This window comes from Bemisia tabaci, chromosome 8, assembly GCF_918797505.1.
Source record: "Bemisia tabaci chromosome 8, PGI_BMITA_v3".
NCBI lineage: Eukaryota > Metazoa > Arthropoda > Insecta > Hemiptera > Aleyrodidae > Bemisia > Bemisia tabaci.
The window spans coordinates 13,982,499-14,002,451 of NC_092800.1; the positions used below are offsets into that span (position 1 = coordinate 13,982,499).

At 41.8% G+C, this 19,953-nt stretch overlaps 2 protein-coding genes across 28 annotated transcripts in view; both read right to left on the minus strand.

Moving 5' to 3' along the window:
* The window catches only part of LOC109033903 (plasma membrane calcium-transporting ATPase 3), a 469,278-nt gene that overhangs the window by 437,523 nt on the left and 11,802 nt on the right, over nucleotides 1–19,953 (minus strand). The window lies entirely within an intron of this gene.
* LOC140223753 (plasma membrane calcium-transporting ATPase 3-like) overlaps nucleotides 1–19,953 on the minus strand; it is a 310,994-nt gene that overhangs the window by 235,911 nt on the left and 55,130 nt on the right. Inside the window, exon 2 of one of the 16 annotated variants that reach the window (XM_072303317.1) lies at nucleotides 7,148–7,190. The exons of 14 other annotated variants lie outside the window; for them this stretch is intronic. The gene's annotated coding sequence lies outside the window, so the exon portion shown is untranslated. Of the gene's footprint in view, nucleotides 1–7,147; nucleotides 7,191–11,618; nucleotides 11,637–19,953 lie in introns of those variants that run through there. One more of the 16 variants, XM_072303320.1, reaches the window with a different exon arrangement.

The following is a 19,953-nucleotide window of genomic DNA, read 5'->3' on the forward strand; positions in this document are numbered from 1 at the left end:
GGTCCATACTGCTGTACTAAGTGATAATGCCGAATACCCATTCGAGTATTTCCAAAGTTCTCTCTCAGAAAAGATTTATTTTCGAAGAAAGTTATGAGTATTTTCCTTCGATATTTTCAATCTTTTTAAATCTAATTCGAACGAAATGGTACAAAAATTGGAAGAGAAATATTCATGAATTTTCCCGGAAATTCGTGATTTGTTGAAGGAAACTTAGCAAGGCCTAAAAGCTCATACGGCTTTTTACCTTTGCTCGGCAGCATACTTTGCACGTTTCTATCAGTGGCGTGGCGTGCTTTGCGATATATCGATTGATCTGCCATTTAAACCTATGGAAAAGGATCGATAAACAAGGTGCTCGCAAAGAGCACATTGATAATCGATTCTTTACCACAGCTTTAAAGGGAGAAATATCGATAATCGATCATTCACGCCACGCCACTGGTTTCCATACCACTCCTTCCCATAGATGTAGATTTCTGCCGAGCAGAACTATGTGCGTTAAGACATGAGCCATGATACCCGTAAGAATATGTGCATAACAGGGCTCACGTCAATATGCACATAGTTCCGTTTGATAGAAATACGTCCAGATGGCGAGACGTTGCATTATAATCGCGCCGGCTATGCATGCCTCCCCGAGAGAATTGGATTTCAAGAGTTGGGCGTTGAAAGGTGCACGGACATTAAATTTAACGTTATTTATACGTCAGTAATCATCATCTGACGTCCGGAGACGTCAAGCGGAGTCGTCACTGCATTCTTATTTTTATGGCTTCTAAAATACGCTACATATTATGACGTCATGCATTACGTCGCGTCGTTCAGACTCACCGTGCAAATTAAGATCTCGAGCGTGTCACTGATGATGGAGCTGCCTATCATTTTGTTTCATGAGGATCATTGTTGCACGTACTTATTTCTGGCGCTTTTTCAAGGGTGAGATTTGAAGTATTTTTCTGGAGTCACGGATGGACGTTTTTCAAATGCGATTATTTATTCAAAGGTTTCTGAGATGAATATACTGATTAGCAGGAGGGAAATAGCAAGGTCCATTTACCCCCCAAAAAGATGAGCCGATAGGCGGAAAATCACGGAAATCAGCCATAGTAGATATTTAATTAATATTGTGATAAAAATCAACAGAGAGAGGCGAAAGAGCCCTTAGTAAAGGAGAATAGTAAAAATTATGAACAAAACCATACTTGAAAGAAAAGGGGTCAAAAATTTAAAAAAAAAAACTTGACTGTGCCTCAATAACTTCCATAAAATTTTTGTCTCCTTTTCTTTTAAATCTTACCTCAGTGTTTATTAATTTCGGTTTTAAAAACCATATTTGCTGGAGCAAACCACCGCACCTTTAATCGATTTCCCATGCTCCGTTGTGGGACGAGTTTCAGACTCCAATGACTCGGGGCATGGGTTTTTGATACCACCATTAGTATGACACCCCCCCCCCCCTCATCCCTCACCAAAAAACCTACAATCGAATGTTTATAATGAATTTATATGGAAGACGAAGACCAACAGTGTTACCAAACAGCGAGAATTGCCCCAAATTTTTGACAAATTAGAATTGTTCAATATTGGTAAGTTGGAGCAGTACCTAAAAACCTTCGGATCCCGGAATCCTCGTGACAGAACTGTTCAAAAAACAAATTGCATAGTTGCAAGCTACAACCTCTGCTATCGAAGCATTGTTCATTGTCCAAGGTTAAAGTAGAATCAGTCGAGGACTGTTGAGTCAGAAATTTTTCAAAAAAATCCGGGCGCTGTTTGTTTTTTAACAGACGAAAATGATTGCGTAAGCACCTGCGCGTCCCAAATGGCACACACACATCGTTTTATTTTTTTTCTGGTTCCCACGGTCTTTATATTGTTCATTGTTTTTATTCTAAAATATACTTAGACGTGACTCGTTTAAATGAGTCAACGCTCCCCCTTTTCGGCATATGAAGGGTCCAGTTTGTGATCATGTTAAAATGAACTTTTTGCAATTTTGAAAAAAAAATTGAAAAAAGTTCGGGCTTCGTACCCGTACTACTGCACTAAGGAAAAACTTCGTGAAAGCCTTCAGGCGTTGTCAAATCTCCTTCAACAAAATACGAATTTTCAAGGGAACTTAAGTACATTTTTCTTCCAAATATTTAGAAAACATTCGATATTTCATCTACGGTATCTGAAAGATTCAATGAAAAATATTCAAAAATTTACATAAAAATAAATGTTTCATACTGGAAAATTTGGCAACATCCGGATGGTTTTTATCTCCTACCGAGGTCACTTTTCATGAAAATTCGAAGAATGCACCATGAATTGGCAACAATGGATGAGCTTAGTGGGCGCCTGCCTTGAGGGTTGTCCCGCACGCGAATGCTCGTGCATTATGGGTCAGTTATCGATGTTAGAAATATTCGATAGTTTTAATGGCGAATCGCCTGATGAGTCGAATATCGATACATCGCACGCTCCTCGTAAGGGGCCATTCCAAATATCGATTCAATCGAGATTGCAGGCGAGAATCAATCGACAAAGCCTCTCCGCTAGTCTCATCGCGAAGACAAATTGGACGTATTTATGTTAAAAGGAACTATGTGCATACGCTTTACGTGAGACATAGTTCCTTTTGGCATAAATATGTTCAATTGGACGTATTTCTATCAAACGGAACTATGTACATTAAGGCATGAGCCCTGAGACCCATAAGCATACATGCATAACAGGGCTCACCTCATAATGCACATAGTTCCGTTTGATAGAAATACATCCAATTGACGAATGAGTGGGCAGCCAAGATATGATTGAGTGCATGAGTGACCAATCGTCAGGTCGATCGTTGAAATGTTATCGAAGATCGATAGAAAGCATTGAAATGATATGAATATATTGATCGAAGACTTTCGATACCGCATGTGATACCGACTGAATGGACTGCTCCCTGTATGGATTCTTCATTAAAACTGGTTTCGATTGTGAGGATTGTTCTCTCTCCGTGAGATAATCAATCAAGCCTGCATTATTTTGCAGTGGGTAGTTGTGTGCACGGAGAAAAAATGAAATCTCTGTTATCAAAACCGGTCAATTTATATGGCGCTTTCTCTGTTGTGAGGACTGAACCAGTGCGAGGCGTGAATGGTCGATTATCGACATTTCCCCACTTTCCCCACAAATATTTTATCACGAGAAACCTGGCAACTTCCGAATGTTCTTACGGGATTTTCGACAAAACTCTAAATGGACCGAGTTTATGAGAAAGGAACCAACCCACATTTTCGTGAAAATCGAGTTGAGAATGTACATTTTCTTCTGCCAAAAATTCAAAGTCGAAAAATAAACATTCGTTTATGAAAAAGGGTTCAAATTTATTTCTACATTGAGTCCTATGGGGGAATAAAACTCCCAACCTCTTTTCAGTTTCAACTTAATACTGCCGTGCTAAGGAAGAACGCCGTATGAACATTCGAGAGTTGCCAAATTTCCCTTCATTAAACATGTATTTTTAACGACATTCATGCATATTTTTCCTTGAGATTTTCAGATATTTTAGATTAAATTCTGTGAAAAATTCTCCGAAAATTTCGAAGAAAAATATCCAACAGATTCCTTGAAAATTCGTACTTTATCGGAGGAAATTTGGCAACGCCTGAAGGTTCATACTGCGTTCTTCCTTAGCACGGTAGAATAGGGGTTGGTTCCTTCCTGATTAACTCGGTCCAAATGGCACCGATGCGGACGCTCCTCGGAGATGAGGACGAGCTTTTAGTGCGACACGGGGAGCCGGTGTCAACGGGGGGGCTAGGGAGTGGAGGGGGGGTTCGAGGAGGGGTTCGAGGGGGGGATGCGTGACCGGGGGCACGAGTAGCGGGTGATTGATAGTCCGGTAACGCGCGCGCTTGAAAACTTGATCGCATTTTGATCATGACACGAACGAGAACGGCACAGCGACGGCGTCGTTGTCGACATCGGGGGGGCTATTCGAAGGGGGGATGGGGGCTATTCGCAGGGGGAGGATGGGGGATGGGGGCCGGATAGCTCGGCTACACCGGTGCCCCAAAAACTGCCGCCCACAACCCGTTTCGCGTCCGACCCGTGATGTGCGGCAAATGCCAGTTAAAAATCGACCAGTGGGCACGGTTAAAAACTAAGGCGAGGGATCGCACACTGGAAAAAAAAAAACACATTGGATCTAGAGTCCAGACTCTTAAAAACATCGACAAGAAAAAATACTCTCGATTCAATCAGATTTAAGCTTATGTCAAGAACCAAGCCCCTTAATTTGAGCGGATTTCCTTTTGATTTGAGCTTAAATCTGATTGAATCAAGAGTCCATTTTCTTGTCAATGTTATCAAGAGTCTGGACTCTAGATCCAATATGTTTTTTTTTTTTTTTTCCAGTGAGTGGAAAAGAGATCCGTAAAGGGTTGATGAATTTTGTGGACAAAGCTATAGACTAAGAAGAAATTTACCTTGTTTTCAGCTTGGAGCCAAATAGTAACTTATTCCTTACTGCGACGTTTCGCTCCACATGAGGGGCATCTTCAGGCAGGCTTTATACACATTAATCACATTAAAACTTAAAACTATTCGTAAAATCAGGTCGAGTGTCCTCGCGAAATGTTGAAATTAACGATTGTCCACGCGGAAAATATTTAAAAAACACGAAAACTAACTAATACTAACTAACTATTTGGCTGCAAGCTGAAAACAGGCTAAATTTTGTAAAAATTACAGCCATTAAATCGTAATAAGACTAAGAAGAAATATAGAGTATGTAGTAATCCCATTGGTTGAAACCATTGGTTGTCATAGACTAAAGGAGGAAAATGAATGATTTTGTCTCTTAAGGGGTTGCTGTTAGTAAGTCTATTACTTACCTCCTTTTCCATTGAAACCGCACCCGCTTCCACCGATAGGATCACCCTATTTTCCCTTTGTCTTTTATGTCCATCGCTTTGATTATAAATTAAATAATCAGCCCAAGACAAGAAGGCAAGACAAGATTGAGAAAGAAGACTAAGAGTAAATAGAGCGATCCTAGATCGCAATGGACGAGGAGGTAAGTAAGTGGCTAACTAACAGCAACCCACTTTTTTCAAACTTTTAGACGAGCTTTTAGAATATTTTTGCACTTTTTTCAATGATTAAGGGTGGCAACGCATATTTACTTGTGATCATCGATTACGCGATAATAGACGCTGTCGAGGGCGAGGGGTGGCTGTCCCGCATCGGACTGAGGGGGTGGTTTTCAGAGGGGCGAACAGAGGGCTCATCTGTCGGGTACGCGATATGATGCGCCGTGAAAGCTTTTAACAATTGACACTCTCCACGACAAAAGCCACTCAACTTTTTAATAAAATCATGGGGATACAATGCGGTTGTGTTGCTTCGAGAGCGGGGTTTTCCCGGGTATCGAAATGAAAACTATCACTCTGAAGCGATTACCTGGAAAAAACCATCGGGGAATATTCTTCCTCCGGGAATACTTTCCCTCGGTTGAAAAATTTCCCGCCGATAGAGAGGTGGGTTTTGAGAAAGCCCCTCGTTATATTTGCACTCCAATTAAGTTGAGCTGTGAATTATAACTTGTGGGATTCGAGAGTGTTAACTAAACGGCTTTCAGTATAATGAACTTAATTAAATCACACTTTACCTAATATTCCCTCAGGTTTAATTTTTTTCAACAGGATACGAAACAGAAGTATACCTGAGGACAGTTCATCATCTAGAGGGTCACTTACAGAAAATTTCGAAGCACTATGATACTGCGTCCACGGCTGTGTAATTAAAACACGAAGGTAAAATGTAATTAGGCTAATCCAGCTTAGATTTGTTCAATTAATGTAGAGTGATACCTGGTCTTAACGGATCGTGCTCTATACTGCCGTGCTACGGAAAAACGCCGTATGAACCTTCAGGCGTTGCCAAATTTCTTTTGAGAAAACACGAATTTCCCGATAAACTTGTGAACATTTTCCTTTCGATTTTTCAGATAATCGTGCGCGCAAATTCAACTGACGTTCCTGAAAATTTCAAGGAAAAATATTCATAATGTTCCGCAAAAATAAACATTTTATAGAAGGAAATTTGGCAACTCTCGAATGTTCATACGGCGTTCTTCCTTAGCACGGCAGCATAGTAGAGAACCGCTCTCCACAGAAATTGTCTCCGTGTGTTAGCAATATCATGAAACTTCAACACAGAAACTTGGACTCCATTTTGCAATTTGGAACTATAAATTCTAGCCTGGTTTAAAAACAACGTATGTGCCATTAGTTTCCCTTTGCACATAAGTGTTTTTCCAGAAGAGCCAAAATTTATAGTTCCAAATTGCAAAATGCAGTCCACTTGTTGTTCGCGAAAAAATCCCATCGCTCGGTGCATCATTGTATTTTTGCGTCAGGTATCCAGCGCGAGATTGTGAATTTGATTCTCCTGTTGAAAATGTATTTAAATGTGCTCTTATGTCTTCATTATCATCGTCCAGAAGAATGATTTGTTAAGTAAAGCGTGACCCTGCTGGATCATACGTCGTTTATTCAATCATTTTTTAGAACGGGAGCCGGACTACATTTGGACTGCATTTTGCAATTTGGAGCTATAAATTCTAGCGCATCTGAAAAAACACTTATGTGCATAGGGGAACTAATGGCACATACGTTATTTATAAACCGGGCTAGAATTTATGGTTCAAAACTGCAAAATGCAGTCCATTTGCACTGCTTCAAGCAGAGAGAAACAAAGCCAAATCAGCTGGGGCAATTACATTTTTTACATGAAAACCGGTGTGCGGATTTTTTTTGCAAATTTCAGTGGATTTTTTGCTTAGAACGAAGCTAATTCCGTAAAACTCTCGAAGGAATCCGCACAAACGCTCTCCTGTAAAACATTAAATTGCCCAGTTAAATTGGCAATAGCTAATGTGGCTTGGTTCTTTTCTGCTAAACGCGATCCATTCTGCTATTGGGAACCACGATTTCTCGCTCAACTGTATCAAAGCACTTACTTTCGCAGGGGAAGTAAAGCTACATGAGTTGCTTCTATGGTGAACCAAAAATAATGGTCGTTTGTCGCAAAACGTTGTCCAAATATTCTACTAGCTGACGTCTAGTTTAGCGATTGTGGGATTTTTTACCTAACGGACACCTACCTCAATTTGGAGCTCTATGAAAGAAACAGGAATTCTCCCTTACCTGAAACAAAACAAAAGCAAATCCGTTAGAGAGTTGATACATCAGGAAATGAAAATAATTGCAAATACACCTCAAACATTCAAAGTACACTTGCAATAAAGGATGATGTTGATGGTACGAGATTGAACAATTGATTGGCAAACACAAGGGTGTATGGTGTTTCGAGTTGATAATTGAAATTTCAGGAAATTGATTTTTAAGGAGGAAAAAACTTCAAAACCTTAGGTTCTGAAAATTGCAAAGACTAGGCTTCGCCCAATGAAACGCATGTAAAACAATCGAAAGTACTGAATCGGCTAAAAGCTCAATACTTTGTTTTATTATTTATATCTCAATATGAAACCAGAAAATACCGGAAGAGCAAACTCAACGAGGACCTTACAAACTTTCAAATTCAGCGAGAGTCAGAGAAAATCCAGAGGACTTCACTTTATCTTAATCGTGCTAAATACATAACCTATTTAATTTCCATCACTCTTTACATTCGCATTACAGACCGGCTCACTTAAAAAAGACACAACCACCATAAGAATCAAACTGAACTTGTGGTGTTCTTTAAACAAGCCGTTCGATTGTCCCATCTTCCGCGGGAGACTCGCATTGATTGCGAGCTCAATTTGACGTCAGCAAATCCGAGCCTTAAAAATTTAAGCCTCCTAATCCGCACATATGCGTCATAAGTTTAAGCTAGTAAACTCGGTCATTCATCGACGTTAATTGCTTTCAGATTAAAATATTAGCCGCCGTCTTAGCCCGCACTCCAGACAGAAGTGGTCGAATTTCCTTCGCGCGGTCATAATAATAGCTCCGAATCAATTATCGACCATGATCAATGAAACATCGCTCGAGTGCCTGCTACTCTTCAAATAATTCCACCACGGCGGGTTCTAGCAGGAATCCTTGCCGAATTACAAGGGCTTATTATGTTTTGATACAACAAAATGGATTGCATTATGCCAAAAGGAACCACTCTGGAGAAGAAAGTAGCTTATTGGATCTAGAGTCCGGACTCTTAAAAACATTGACAAGAAAAAATACTCTCGATTCATTTGGATTTTTGCTGAGGTCGAGAACCATGCCTTTTAATTTAAGCTGATTTTCTTTTGATTCGAGCAAAAATCCGACTGAATCAAGAGTATTTTTTCTTGTCATTGTTTTCAAGAGTCAGGACTCCAGATCCAAGTGTCTCTTCTTTCCAGTGCAGGAGCATCCCAATGTTGCAAAGATTGTGCCACTTTTTTCATCTTACATATATGAACAGATCATCTGAACAAATTTTATCTTAACTCCCAATAAACTATGAATTCAAGAAGAAAATTACAGTTCTAATTTAATTTTTTTCATGATTTCGGTAATTTTTTACCCGCTCCTCGTCCCCCAGTTATCGATAAAATCGCTATTTTATCCATAGCGATTTATTGCAATATTATCGAACAAAAAATAGTGATAAATTGAGATAAAATTTCGATTTTATCAAACGTGATTTTTTAGAGTTAAAATTGCGACAAGATTGAGAATAATTGCTCACCTATTGATGACCCTGGCGATGTTATTTCTGAAAAGTCGTAAAAAAAACCGCAACTAAATTTTAAAATATCGATTTATTGGAATATTATCGAACAAAAAATCGTGATGAATAGAGATAAAATGTCGATTTAATCGAACGCAATTTTATAGAGATACAGTTGCGACAAGATCGAAGATAATCGCTGAGATGCTGATGATCCTAGCGATTTTATCGCCAAAAAGTCGTGAAAAATTCGCAGCAAAATTTCAAAATGTCGCAACTTTTCCGTCGAAGAATGCTATTTGGGAGGGTCTTCCACTTCTCATAATAACACAAAATGTCGGTCCCTTTTTTTTACCGTGCTGCAAAAAGGATCTGCTTCAGAAACGTCCACGAATACATCCCCCAGGTAAGAGTTGGACACATTTATGTCAAAGGGAACTATGTTGACCGCAAACCCTACGCTTGTAGTTCCTTTTAGCATAAATACGCCCAACTAAACTTCAACTGTTGAGGTTTATCGCCCCATCTTTTCTCGGAAAATCAACAGCAGAAAAGATAACGGCAACGCGCAGCGCGAAAAACATTACCGAGTGTCCAAATGAAGCGCGTTAAAATCATGCACCTCTAGATTTGATCTCGAGAATAAATTGACCCCAACTCGGGGGAGGATAAGATCTCTCTTGAACTACCATCTCAGGGAGCAAAAACGCGCTTGGGCGAAGCGACGCAACTGCTTTTTGAGTTGAGCCCTAACGTGCAACTAACGTCATACTTCACGCGGCTCACGTGGAGATGGAAATACGCGTGTACGTCGGATCGGGCGAGAGTCGACGAGAGTCCTTACCCTGCTCTCCAAACTTTCCCAGCGCCCCGTCTTCGACAAAACTTTGGCGCAAAAGTAGTCAAACTGAAATTAAAAGGAAATTACATTTCGAGTCTGTAGACTTGCAGGGACGGCTAGATGAAGATATTTTAATCGAATTTTAAATCGCCGGCGGTTAGTTAAAACAAGCTGCGACGCGAATGATCAATATTGCCGCTGAGAATTGGTTCCACCGGACTATTTTTATCGGGAAGCAACTTTAATTCGGTTGGCGTCAAAACGACGGATTTTTTACCAAATTTTCCGGAAAAATACGTGATTTTCCAGGTTCCCATCTCGGATGATCAATTTAGCCGCTGAGAAATGGTTCGATTAAACCGTTTTTATCAGAGCAACTTTTTTCGCGCACTTCAGATACGACGTATTTACTTTGGATTTCTTCGTTAAGATGGGTGATTTTATAACGGCGGGTCCTTGTATAAATAATAACTTAATCTCCTTCTACGAGTTTGTGTGGGGTTTTCGGCTGAAGTTTTCTGCAATTTATGAGAGGGTGCATTCGAATACTTGACTGAGTTGTTACCAAGTTTCCTCTCTTATCGACATAATTTGACCTCGTGCGAAACGTTTACGCAGCGGAAAGGATTAAACAAGATCTTTCCGAATCGAATTCGGAGGAAGAGAATAAATCGGTTGCAATTTTGAGAGTCAGAAAAAAGTTAGCCCTGTTTTGACGTCAATTTTTAATTACCGCACGGTAAAAATATCGTTGATCCAGGAAAAAAATCTACAGTGCGGCAGGCGAATGATGCTAAACCTTTAGGGAACATTGATGACCCATTGATGGTAAACATATTTTTTCAGGTAAGATGGGCGACTAGTGCGAAAATGCCTGCCCGTTTTTTTTTTTTTTAAAGTAAATTTAATAAAAAACGAGTGGTGAGTACCAACGATGCAATCGGAGGAATGCATTTTCCCAAGTCTCTCTATTGTTTTCTGTGCTAAATTCGCCGCAAACTGTACTAAAATCAACACAAAATATATGCTGGTTTGGGTTTCACTCCCGTAATTGACCAAAAGTAACTCAATAACACAAATATTTTCATCAGCGTATGGTCATTCAGGTGCGTTTCAACTCGAAATCGATTCTAGCGCCTGGACGCAACTATTCGTGCTTGGTGGATATCCATATTGCCTATCCAAAAATTGAAGGCGTTTTGGTTTCGGTCGCCTCGTTAGTGCATTACAAATCTGGCATGCGTTTCTAGAGGCGCTAGTAGTGTTAGGTCTTAGAAAAGCGATACACATCGATTTACTCTCATAGTTGGCGTTAAGAAAAGGTAACGTAGTGGCGGATTTCATCTCCGGATCACTTAAAATCACCTTGAGGAAAAACTGTGAATACGACCTGGCAAAGAGAGTATGTTTCAAGGGTTGAGTATTGACGCTACGAAAGAAGAGGTTTCCATACGTCGTCAAGAAAATAGCGAAGTGGGAGCTCTATTTGTCTCTTAGCATACCTGCGTTTCGCTTACTTCGAGCTCAAGCGGCTCGATTACAGAATTTTCCAAAATGTCGCCCGTGAGACGCCGGCACTTCCCAGAATCCAGGAGGAAAAATTCTCCGAAATCCACGCCGGGTCACCTTTCCCCGTTTCCATTGCGCATACATCAAACGGGCCGGGGGTTTTATTTCGGCGTCTTCCGGGGAGCTCCACCCCCTCCCCATCCCCTACAGTCGGGGATGCGGTGGGAGGGGTGGGGGCTACGGCTTCGCGCTCTCGTTTGATGAAACCGTCGAGGTGACAGATGGATATAGGAATCCCGTTGCCTCGACGACTCGATCTCTTGCACCATTACTCAAAGCCCCGCGAGGTTGACGGATTATGGCGTAAAAAGGCCGCGTGTAAGGGGAGAATACTGATTTTACGGCATGATCTGGCAACGATGACGAACCTCTTCTATTGCTGCGAGTGAACCGAGACGCGACGCCATCTAGCGTCGTGTTTCCACATCTGCGGCTGTCTCGGGATTGGGTACATATTATGCTGCCCTGCTGGATGAGCACAGTACGTCGGGGAAAAATGGGTACTCACCGTTAAGAAAATGCCATATTTGCTGCATAAGTCGCGAAAATTAAAGCGCCTTCATTTTCAACTAATGCAATACGGCCATCCCCTAAACACGTAAAGTTGCATCTAGGTGATTTAACCACCATACAGTTATAAATTGCCGTGCTCGGTGTTACTCGCTTGTACTTTGTGTCAGATCAACGCAAAGGTTTTGGTTTCTTAACACAATTTTGTGTTAAATCGACCCAAACCGTAAGTTACTCTGAAACATCGGGACATGACGCGTTTTTTGGAACTTAACACTTCACAAAATAAAAACTGTTTCACCCATGCATCTCGAATTTTCAGGAAGAGTTCTTGATAGTATTCGCAAAAGACTTTTGTAAAAAAATTGTTCCAAGGCACACAAGTTTTTCTGCTACGATACAGTGTTTCCAAAAAATTTAAAATGGCGTTTACAGCGTTTTTGCGTAGCACAGCAGTAGGCGCTTTAACCACCGGAGTCAACTTCAAAAGACCGGGGTTTCACGAGGAATTTCGGCCGACTCGCTAACAGAGCCGGGGAGTCAGCTTCGCGGGTTGTTTCTACCCCCATAAAACCCTCGTTTATTTATTTTTCCGTCCGAGCGCACTCGGGATACCGCCAGAGGGGTCGCGTCCCCGCATCATCCCCTACTTTGATCGTCCCGGACTCCGGGCCCGGACGGACGTTCTTCCTCGCCAACATCTCCGTTTTCACCGGTGCTCGTCCTCCGTTTACATAACCCACACCGAGATATCGTCGCTCCTCTGACGTAGGGGCGTATCTCGATTTTGACATGAGCCCTGGAAAGCATGGAGTTTAATGGAATACAGGGCTCAAGTGCAAATCGAGATACGCCCTTACGTCAGAGGGGCGAGATAAGTTGCCGAGGGTTGACGGGGGAATATGTCCTTACGTGCTCGCCGACTCACGCCCAGCAGCGGGTCGATTGTAGAGTACCTTTAAAAGGAGGGTATGGACGCGTTGAAAATTTGGAGGTTAGGTTTGATCAAGTCATGTAGCTCTTGGGGCCCAAGAGGGCAGCCAACCTATGAACTCGAATTTTACTAATAATAATTTTACTAATTTTCTTAATTCTTACACTGTGAGAGTAGATATGTCGCAGGCAATTAGCAATCGCCGGCAATTTGCAAGCAGTTCTCTTGTTGTTTCAATAGATCGCAATAATGCGCATCGGCATAGTGCAATTTTTAAGGGTTATGGTCTTCAAAAGTATGAGTTCGGCTTGAAGCGCCTTCATCTTCCATGATACTCTACGCTTTGTCAAGATGTTGGTTTAGTTGCCTGTCCAATCTCAACCCGACTAATGTCACGGAGCCCACTGCACGCTCTCCTGAGTGAGAATGTGCATATTTCTGTCATATTTTTAAGAATGGAAAAGTGTCTATTCACATTACGGGCAACGTACTCAGCACTCTAATCTTGTTCTTTTATTGAATTGTATGATTTTCTATATATGTTCACCACTGGCTTGCAAATCGCCGGCGATTGCTAAGTGCCTGCGACAGATACACTGATCAAAAATTTCAGAAGCACGTATAAAACTTTGATGTCGCACACATTTTCTCGTTTCAAAGTCCTAAACTTTAAAATTGCCTAATGCCCCCGCGCAAATTGAATTTTTACCAGGAGATTTTCCGTTGCGCGAATCGTGTTCTACGAGAACTTATGGTCGAGAAACATGTATCAGAATATTTAAATTCGTAACATGACTAGTGGTCCATAAAAAATGTGACCAGGTAAACATCAAAATTCGAAATTGAAGCAAACGATTTAAAATCCGACCTCTCTAAAAGACTCGTCGCATCGTATACTTCAACTTCAACTTCACACAGACTTTCGCCGAATTCAAGTCGATAAATTTGGCGCCGTAGAGTAGGGTCAGACTATGGACCGCCAGCGCCCCCCTCCCCCGCAACCATCGTCCACGGGTCGTCTCTCTCGGTTTTCGACTTCGGGCACACAAATCCCTGCTAATGCCAAGCCCCCCTCCCCCGCCCTTCACAGGGCCAACACCAAGGTTGCCAGATAATGTTGAAAACCATGCATATTTTATACCGCGTTTACTAGGGGAAAATGCAAGATTTTCAGCACAATATGGCGACGATGGCTACCACACTTGCATACTTCATCCGCGCGAGGAGGATGATTATGCATGCTAAACAAATGGACGTATCTCTATCAAACGGAACTATGTGCATTACGACGTGAGCCCTGTTATGCATATATTCTTACGGGTCTCAGGGCTCATGTTTGAATGCACATAGTTCCGTTTGATAGAAATACGTCCAAATCGCGACAAGCCTTGCATCGCGGCTGCAGATTTGTATTCGCCATTCAAATGAACCGTGCGGTCAAAAATCAGAAGGGGTTGCCGCAGCGGTTCATTAAATGTGCTTGCTTCACGTTCTGGCTCGTTGAGAAAATGGATAATTTTCGGAACGATTTGGCAGCTATGCTTGAAAAGGATGACCGGCCTTATGAAGGGATTTCGTTATGATGTTGTATTTTGATACGAGCACAGGATGAGCTGTGGATTGTGGGTTTGGGCCGCCGTTTCTGTCCGTCTTACTCGGACTTTATTTGGAGCTTGTGGTCACAAAACACTCTGATTTCTCCTTTTATGGCAAACGAGAAACAAGGGAAAATCGCGGAAACAAGGCTAATAACTGACCAAAAACAAATTTAGGACGTTTCGACGTCTTACGGTATCAAATGCTGAAAGAATAAAACATGAATTAAAATAAAAATATGTTAAAACCTTGGCAATTACATGGTGATATCTGATATCTTCTCCTTGCAAAAAATCTCTCCTCTGTTGAGAGATGCGAAATTTCATGAAACTTCATAAAAATGACCGACTTATCGTAAAACAACACCAAAAGTGATCAATATTTTGCCACAATTTGGTAAAACACTCATAAAATTATAGTTTTCTTTTTAAAACGTCAAACATTTTATTCGGAATTCATTGAATCTTTTCAGACGCCTGCAAAGTCATAGAATTCAAACAATTTTTCGACGTGATTTGATGTGAGTTATTATCAAACTTTTGTTGAATGTATTCACAAATCGGCAAAACAGGAAGTTCGGAATTTAAGTAAGTTTAAGAAATCTGATAAAAATATTGAAAATTTGACAATATCTGATAAATTGGCACGGTTAGTCGTAGTTGGGTGAATTGGTGTGATCATTATTGAGAGTGCTTTGCCGCCAACTTGTGCTAAAGTAGCACCTATATGAAACTAAATTATGCAATTAATCAACTGTTCTGACCACCTTTTTCTGCAAAGAAATGATTGTAGACTCTAGATGCATGTCCAAATACGAATCTGCATGATGTGTTAAGCATGATCGGTCGATACGACTTTTTTCATTAAAAAATGAGATTGATTGTTTCTGAAATTACAAAAATTATGGGGACTGGCTTAACTTAGCTAGCATTCAGTGTAAAATAATCTGTACAAATCGAGAGATTTGAAAAAGCACGAATCTGCTCAAGCATTGCGGAGGGATGTACTTTAAAACTCTTGATGAACATAGGTCACTTTTGCTCAATGAAGTCCGGTTATTCATACCTAAATTTTGATGCAAAGGGGCAAAAAAGGTACATCAAAATTGAAATATTGGAAAAAATCAATATTTTCCGCGGTAAAGAACAACTTCAAACTGAACAACACCATTTTCATGAGAGCTTTTAATCTAAGGTCCTACTCTAAGATGCGAAATTTTATGAACCTTAACAAAATGACATTTTAAAAATTCTGTAGTTGAATCAGAAACGGAATTTATTGAAATCTTAATTTTGAGGCCAAAATTCAAAGTTTCTAAACAAATTATTGGATAAGTCTTGCGGGTTGCATACGCAGCCCTTGAAAAACCGTTGGAATTCCAAGGAAAATCAAATGTCACTTTTCAGAAAACTGAAATTTCCCGAAAATCCATTCCGGGAAATCTCATTCTTGCATCTCTGAAGGCCTCATTCTTTTTCTTACGAGGACAATGTGTCAACTCTGTTGGGAGTATTTATACACACGTACACAGCCGCCACATTCTCCGCAAGAATCTCACGCACGAAGGGTAAATCCGCATTAAAACGTTCGAATCGGCAACGCCGCACACATGATTAATGTAACCGAGCCGGCAACGTCACAACTACGCGCCACTCGCATTTGCGTCATCATCGGGGATGTCGGGGCGGCGGTCATAGGAGGGGCGCGGAGCCAAAGTGGTTGTGCTCTACTTCCGCGGAGACGCCGGCGCCCCCCCCCCCCCCCCCCGAGCGAGCCCGGCACCGCCCCCCCAGCCCCCCCGTTCACCCTAGCCGGTCGCTCCCATAACCAAATTTCCGTGCCCCACATTCCCCTGCTGCCCCGCGCCAAGCAGCGTCCGACCTTTGACCCTGTCAACCCCCGGACCCCCGCTAACCACCAACACCCCTTACGACACCCTGAAAATCGATAAGAACAGCAATTTAAGGGCGGTTTTCGAAAATTGCTGACTGAAGGAGAAAAAAACCAGTCAAATCTGTATTTAGTGATACCTGAGGTTATGATGTACGGATGAACGTAAATCTATTGCAAGGTTGCAAAATTGACTTAAACAATTCAATTTTTCACGAGAATGTACCTATGCAATTGTTGTGATGAACGGTATGCGTCCGGAGCTTTTGCAGTTTCTCGGAACCAACTTTACTCGGAATCTTTAAAATCCTGGAATATTCCGGAATTTCAAGCAACTTTAGAAATATTTTCGGAATTTCGGGGTTTTTCGTCAGTCTGACCGATTATTTGATCAAATTCAATGATTATTTGGTCAAATTTTACGATCTCCGGAGCTAAATCCGGGCGTATTTAGGAACTTTTTCCCGGAACTTTTGAAAAAATTGGAATTTTTCTCGGAACTTTTGGATATTGAAATTAAGGGGCTTGTAGTACAAGGCGCGTAAGTGCAGTTTTTGGAAACATTGAGATATTAATGATTCCAAGTATAATTAGTCTTAATATGCATTAAGACTAAAAAAATTCTGATTCTGTGAAAAATTCGCTCCCAAATTCCAATTTTTAGGCATCAAAAAGTCACCTTGAACTTTCTTTCCGCCATAAGGATCCATGTAATTTTGAAACTCCAAACACGGATTTCTCGAAATAGCAAAAACTGCACTTATGCGAATCGTCCTCCAAGCCCCTCAATTACTTTCGGGAATCCCGGAATCTTTGGTAAAATTAAATGGCAACGCTCAGCATAACCTCACTGTACCAGATTTGAAGCAGTTTTGTGGGATACCCGTCATCGAGGACAGACAGGAGTGTTCCTAGACGACAAAGCGACTGGTAGCTCTGAATGTCAATTAGTCCATCCCAACGAGGATGCACCTGCACTGGTGGGACGTGACTTAGCGGCGGTGAGTTATGAGTTTTGACAAAACACCGAAATTAAATCCACTCCGAGTCGACACTCGGCGCTCCGCGGGTGGCTTCAATGGGTTTCCTGCGCGATGCGTCAGTGGCGTGGCGTGAATAATCGATTATCGATATCTCGCCATTTGAAGCTATGGTAAAGAATCGATTACAAAGGTGTTCGCTGCGAACACCCTGAAAATCGATCTTTTCTCATAGGTTTAAATGGCATAACGATCGATACATCGCAATTCACGCCACGCCACTGATGCGTGTCCCGCGCCCACTGCCACTGCACTCGCGGATTCCGCGGGCGTTTAGCGCCAACCGCAACGAAACGTAATTAATTTCACGCGCCCCGTGTATTCGCCATGTTGCCGGAACCACAGGCCACAGGAATAGGCCTGCTCCAAACTTTAACTACAGCAAAATGTACAGTACCAATATAGGGAGAGTACAGACATGTCAGTAATTTTATTTTAAGGTTAGGTGATGGAGCTCTTACGACGAACTACACCTCTAGAATGACCGCCAGATAGCAAAGCTGCGTAGAGTCCCTTTCTACTGAGAGTCAAGACAATGCGAATCCATTTCTGATTGGTTAAGCGGATTTTAGGCCTTCACAGTGTCACAAACGGGAATAAAGATTACATTTTCACCAATTGCAAAGATTATAATCTGGAATGGACCGAGGAATTTCGGGTTCGACAAGGAACAAACGGAATGAAAGAAGGAACGGAGAAAGGAATTTAAGAATGAGCCGATCAAAGATTACAAAAAACGTTCAATTTCTGTAATCTTTATTCCCGTCTGTGACTCCATGAGGAGTGTTGTCTTGACTCTCAGTATAAAGGGACTCTAAACCTGCGTAACGCGCATGGGACGGTTTTAGAAGGCAGGAGGGGGGTGGGAGCCCAAGTATAGCTAACCTCAATCTCCAATCATGGCAAAGAAAAAGGTGTTCCCTGGTAAATTAGCGATAGGAGCTGCGTTTCAAAATACCATCGGAATTCTTATAGCCGGCTAAAGAAGGCAATAGAAAATCATATAGCTGGCTGTAGAAAGCGGAGAAAATCCTACGGCCGGGCTATACGAAGCGATAAAAAAGTATGCAGCTGGGCTATAGTTCCTATCGCCGGGCGTTACACTTTATCGCCATCGGCTATAAAAGGCTATAGGAAATTGTGTAGAAATTCGTGTGCTTTGGAAATCATTAAAATTGATACTGAGCCAACATAATATTCACAAAGCACATTATATTTTCCTTTAATACATATTTTTTTTCATCAATTAAAATGAGAATAATCCATATAGGATGTGCAAACATTTCAAAATCATGAGTTGCAAAACGCTGACTCCGCAAGATTATACTGGAGCATAACACAGAGCGGAGCGGCGTGCTGCCAGCGATAAGCGCGCACCAGCGCCTACAAACCTAACTAGGATACTTCTCGCATGGCGCAATGCGTGAAGTATCCCTGTTAGGTTTGTAGGCGCTAAGGCGCTTTTCGCGCTGGCTGCCCGCTCGCCGCGCCGCAGCGTGCCACGGCGCTTGAAGCAACTATTTCACACCAGAGGTATTGCACAGTATCATACGGAATTGAAGCCGCTCCAGCATATTAGGAATGGCAGGCATCCTTCAAAAGTACGGAGCTTTCCGCGCAAAATAAATCAAGATACTACGGCCCAAAAATAGAGCGGTAGTCCAAAAACTCACTAAGTCCTAGCATCCGTAATTAGTAACATGTAGTATACACTTTATCGCCTGGCTGTTGCTTAATCGCCATCGGCTACAAAAGGCTACAAGAAATTGTGCAGCCGGCTATAGAAGCTATTGAAAATCTTACCACCGGCTTTAGGTCTATGGTATTTTGGAACACAGATTCTACTGCCAATTTTTACCAGGGTTCCCTACAGCAAATGGCTCAAAAATCACGATGAGTGCATCGAGAAAGCCTGAAATGCTCTCCTAACTTCACTATCTGCGTAAAAACATGCGTTTAATTAAGCTTCTCGCTTCAAAACGATACTACGGCATAACGGTCATTTGACCGTCTGCTGTTAATATAAACAAACACATTCAGTGCAAGCAAACTATTTGAGATTGAAAATTCATTTGTTTTTGGTGAGGAGGCTGTTGGAACCTTTTTATCAACAGTCATATTTATATTCGGCCAAGATTGCAAAGTTGTTGAAATTTTTTGGGGGCTCAGCTCCAGAGGCGGGAGCCGGAAGGGTCAGGTTCGAGCCGAAACCCGTGGCGTGGCGTGCTTTGCGATTTATCGATTGATTTGCCATTTAAATCTATGGGAAAGGATCGATAGACAGGATGTTCGCAGCAAACACCTTAATAATCGATTTTTTACCATAGCTTCAAATGGAGAAATATCGATTATCGATCATTCGCTCCTCGACACTGGCCGAAACGGCCTAAGTTCAGGCCGAAAAGGTCAAAAAGAGCATATCTTTCTATGAAGGGACTCAAATATCTATACCGGTGCACGAGGCAACCCTGTTCTCGGGGGCGCGAAATGAAACGAAGCGTAGCGAGACAACTCCAGGAATACAGGGGCGCGAGTAAGATTTCGGCTCGTTTATTATATCAAGTTCCCCCTCCCCCCCCCCCGCTCCTCGCGACAGAAAGAGGGAGGGTGGGGGCTCGGAAATTTCGCCTAACAAAACCAATTAGTTTAAATTGCTTCCAAGACGAGTAAACAGACTCGCGGCTCCTCCTTTGCAAAGCGCCGCACAGTGGATAGACTCAATTAGAGAGGTCTAACAAAATTTGGAAACTTTAAACGCTTGTAACTCCGTCCATAAAAAAACTTCGAGGCCCTAGAGGTGGTCTCATTGGTTTCCTCTTAAAATTTTCGGCTACATCACTCCATAAAGTTTGAAATGTGACGAAATGAACATC